Below are 5282 nucleotides of genomic sequence, written 5' to 3'. Positions count from 1 at the left end.
GAATTTGGACGGTGGGTACATAAGGGTTCATTGTATTTTTCCATTTTTGTGTATATTTGAAGTTCTCTGTAATAAAAACTTAAAGCATTTTTTCCTTTAACTGAGTCAACTATGTATAAAACATTTCACTGTGTCCAGAGGAAGTAGCTAAATGAATTCACACTCTCTGTTCCAGGGTGTCATGAAAAATTCTGAGGAATTTTTGTTACAGAAAATTCTTTGGTTCTTACTTTTTTTGTAGTGACTGTACAACTTTATTTGTCATAATTATTTAAGTTTTATTTTCAGAAGAGCTAACCTGAATTTTCTAAATTTCCCCTTCAGAAACACAGGAAGTCTTAAGAAATGGATGAGAACCAGGTACTTAGTGTACAGTTTTGCATTGTGTTCTGATTTAAACTAAGCCCCGAATTCTAAAAGCAGAAGTAGAAGTATATTTGTAACTTGGGTAGTGATGTCTCAATTGTTCCATGATAAACCTGGAGAAAGAGTTGCATTTGCAAGTCTTGCTTTGGTTACCGGGCTCAGGGCTCCCTTTCGGGATCTCTCTGTTGAGGCTGTAGCATGGCTGCAGGGCAGTTATATCATAAAGTGGTTGAAGTTCAGTGAAGATCTTGGTCATAAGAACCCCACCTTCCCCCACTCCAGTATTCTCGCCTTACAGTATACACGCTTTCAATCTTTCACAATGGTCCTGTGCAAGAAAACAGGAGCACTGAAACAAGATTACACAAGAGCAAGAGAAGACAAAAATAATTTAGAGACAATGAAAATCAAGATACAGCAAGATTTTGATGCAGGTAACAAAAATTATAAAAATCCTCAAGTCAGAGGATATTCCTAATAACAAAAGATATAATAATCCTCAAGCCAGAGGAAGTTCCCAATGCACAAAGACTTTGGGGCGATATGACACATGTTTTAAAGCCATCAACACAGGCAAATCTAGTCAATCAGGCAAGATTCATGCAAGAGAGCAGTCCTGTGATAGGAATGTAGCAGGCAGGTGGTCCCTTCCATGTCCACTATGCCATACCTTTACTTCTTTCGCCTTTGGGGTTACTGAAGGGTGTATATGTGGCCACTGCAGGTGCATTCACTGGCCATTATGTTAAAACAAAAGTCCCCGTTGAGATTCTCCTAGCGTCTGGCCGTTCAGGATACAATACTGTGGCCTTTGGTGACTACTCTGCTGTTATTCCAGGAATACACAGGAAGCCAGGTTCCAGGCCTTGTCCCCAAGGTGCCAGGAAAGCCAGCCATCATTGGTGTATGTGTAGAAAGCTCCAAGGCAATGTCCACTCACTGGAGTCTCCAGGATTCACTGCAGTTGGTGATGGCAGCAAGATGTTATTCTGGTGGTCAAACCTTGGCTTCAGTGATTCTTTCATGGTTTGTACTTGGAGTTGTATAGGGAGGCAGCCATATGTGCTAACATGTCCACTGGCCAGAGGGCTCCATTTCAGTGTCTCTCTGTTGAAGCTATAGCCTGGCAGCAGGGCAGTTACATCATAAAGTGGTTGAAGTTCAGTGAAGATCCTGGTCATAGGAAACCCACCTTCCCCACATTCCCCCACTCCAATATTCTCACCTTACAATCTACCTGCTTTCAATCTTCTGCAATGGTCCCTGTGCCAGAAAGCTGGAGCACTGTAACAAGATTCCACAATAGCAAGAGCAGATAATAACACATTAGAGACCATAAAAATTAAGATACAGTAAGATTTTGATACAGGTAACAAAAATTATAATAATCCTCAAGCCAGAGGAGGTTCCTAATTACAAAAAATATAATAATCCTTATGCCAGAGAAAGATCCCAATGAACAAAGAAATTAGGGGCGATAAGACACATGTTATCTTACTTTTTTTTTTTTTGAAAGAGGCTTTAGAGAGGCCCTGCAAGCACTCAGCACTAGTGAGGAGAAACAGCATCCTGCAGGGACTTTGAGGGGGCGGGTCGCATTGCTGTTCTGTCCCGCTGAAAACCAAGGCAGCTTGGACCTCAGGTCATTCCACACCTTACTCATCTCCACGATGTGGGTCTCCAGTTGCTCCACAGCCTCGGACTCGCAGCTCTGCACGTAGTGCTATCAACGAAGACAATTCTTCTACATCAGGCAGGATGCATGCAAGAGAGTGGCCCTGTGATAGGACTGTAGCAGGCAGGCATTCTTTCCATGTCTAGAATACCATATCTTTACTTCTTTCCTTGTTGGGGTTACTGAAGGGTCTATATGTAGTGCTACTGGAGGTGCATGCATTTGCCATTATGATAAAACAGAAGTCCCCAGTAAGATGTTGCTGCCTTCTGGCCATTCAGGATACACTACTGTGGGTATTGGCGGCCACCCTGCTGTTATTCCACGAATAAACAGGAGGCCAGTTTCCGGGCCTTGTCCCCAAGGTGACAAGAGAGCTAGCTGTCACTGGTCCATGTATCGAAAGGTCCAAGGCCATGTACATTCAATGGAGTCTCCACGCTTCGGCGCAGTTGGTGATGGCAGCAAGATGTTATTCTGGTGGCCAAATCTCAGCTTCAGTGATTCTTTCATGGTTTGTACTTGGAGTTGTATAGGGAAAGCAGCCATATATGGTAACATGACCACTGGGCACAGGGAACCCTTTCTGGGTTTCTCTGTTGAAGCTTTAGCCTGGCAGCAGGGCAGTTACATCATGAAGTGGTTCAAGTTCAGTGAAGATCCTGGTCATAGGAAACCACATTCCCGCATTCCCCCACTCCAGTATTCTCGCCTTACAGTCCACACGCTTTTAATCTTCCGCAATGTTCCCTGTGCGAGAAAACTGGAGCACTGTAACAAGAACCACAATAGCAAGAGAAGACAACAACAGTTTAGGGACAAAGAAAATTAAGATACAGCAAGATTTTGAAGCAAGTAACAAAAAATAAAAATAATCCTCAAGTCAGAGGATGTTCCCAATGCACAAAGAATTTGTGGCAATAAGACACATATTTTAATGCCATAAACATAGTCAAAACGAGTCCATCAGGCAGGATTCATACAAGAGAGCGGTCCTCTGACAGGAATGTAGCAGGCAGGTGGTCCTAGCATCCATGTCCACTATGCCGTACTTTTACTTCTTTCCCCTTTGGGTTTAATTAAGCGTATACACGTGGCTACTGCAGGTGCATTCACTGGCCAGTATGTTTAAACAAAAGCCCCTGTTGAGATGCTCCTACCTTCTGGCCATTCAGGTTACACTACTGTGGCCTTTGGAAGCCACACTGCTGTTATTCCAGGAACACACAGGAGGCCAGCTACCACGCCTTGTCCCCAAGGTGCCAGGAAAGCCAGCCATCGTTGTTGTATATGTCGAAAGGTCCAAGGCCATGTCCACTCAATGGAGTCTCCAGGATTCAGTGCAGTTAGTGATGGCAGCAAGATGTTACTCCAGTGGCCAAACCTCGACTTCAGGGATTGTTCCTTGGTTTGTACTTGCAGATGTACAGCGGATGCAGCCATATGTGTTAACATGTCCACCGGGCTCAGGGCGTCACCTCTGGGCCTCTGTGTTGAACCCGTAGCCTAGCAACAGGCCAGTTACATCATAAAGTCATTGAAGTTCCGTGAGGATCCTGGCCCTAGGAACCCCATCCTCCCCACACACCCCTGCTCCAGGATTCTTGCCTTACAATCTACATGCTTTCAGTCTTCCGCAACTGTCCCTGTGCGAGTAAGCTGGAGCACTGTAACAGGATGCCACAACAGCAAGAGAATATAACAACTTAGAGACAATAAAAATTAAGATACAGTGAGATTTTGATACAGGTAACAAAAATTACAATAATCCTCAAGGCAGAGGAGGTTCCTAAAAACAAAAGTTATAATAATCCTCAAGCTATATGAAGTTCCCAATGCACAAAGACTTTAGGGGCGATAAGACACATGTTTTAGTGGCATCTTGTAGGCAAATCTTGTCCATCAGGTAGGATGCATGCAAGAGGGTGGTCCTGTGATGTGAATGTAGTAGGCAGGCGATCCCTTCCATGTCTAGGATACCATACTTTTACTTCTTTCCTCGTAGGGGTTCCTGAAGGGTCTATATATAGTGCTACTGGAGGTGCATGCATTTGCCATTATGATAAAACACAGGTGCCCGGTAAGATCATGCTGCCTTCCGGCCATTCAGGATACACTACTGTGGCATTTGGTGGCCACCCTGCCGTTATTCCAGGAATACACAGTGTGCCAGCTTCCCTGCCTTGTCCCCAAGGTGCCAGGAGAGCCAGCCATCCATGTGAACAAACGTCCAAAGCCATGTCCATTCAATGGAGTCTGCAGGGTACAGTGCAGTTGGTGATGGCAGCAAGATATTATTCTGGTGGCCAAATCTCGGCTTCAGTGATTCTTTCATGGTTTGTACTTGGAGTTGTATAGGGAGGCAGCCATATGTGCTAACATGTCCACTGGCCAGAGGGCTCCATTTCAGTGTCTCTCTGTTGAAGCTATAGCCTGGCAGCAGGGCAGTTACATCATAAAGTGGTTGAAGTTCAGTGAAGATCCTGGTCATAGGAAACCCACCTTCCCCACATTCCCCCACTCCAATATTCTCACCTTACAATCTACCTGCTTTCAATCTTCTGCAATGGTCCCTGTGCCAGAAAGCTGGAGCACTGTAACAAGATTCCACAATAGCAAGAGCAGATAATAACACATTAGAGACCATAAAAATTAAGATACAGTAAGATTTTGATACAGGTAACAAAAATTATAATAATCCTCAAGCCAGAGGAGGTTCCTAATTACAAAAAATATAATAATCCTTATGCCAGAGAAAGATCCCAATGAACAAAGAAATTAGGGGCGATAAGACACATGTTATCTTACTTTTTTTTTTTTTGAAAGAGGCTTTAGAGAGGCCCTGCAAGCACTCAGCACTAGTGAGGAGAAACAGCATCCTGCAGGGACTTTGAGGGGGCGGGTCGCATTGCTGTTCTGTCCCGCTGAAAACCAAGGCAGCTTGGACCTCAGGTCATTCCACACCTTACTCATCTCCACGATGTGGGTCTCCAGTTGCTCCACAGCCTCGGACTCGCAGCTCTGCACGTAGTGCTATCAACGAAGACAATTCTTCTACATCAGGCAGGATGCATGCAAGAGAGTGGCCCTGTGATAGGACTGTAGCAGGCAGGCATTCTTTCCATGTCTAGAATACCATATCTTTACTTCTTTCCTTGTTGGGGTTACTGAAGGGTCTATATGTAGTGCTACTGGAGGTGCATGCATTTGCCATTATGATAAAACAGAAGTCCCCAGTAAG

Source organism: Manis pentadactyla, chromosome 3 (genome assembly GCF_030020395.1).
Source record: "Manis pentadactyla isolate mManPen7 chromosome 3, mManPen7.hap1, whole genome shotgun sequence".
NCBI lineage: Eukaryota > Metazoa > Chordata > Mammalia > Pholidota > Manidae > Manis > Manis pentadactyla.
Note: the sequence above shows the minus strand (reverse complement) of the source record.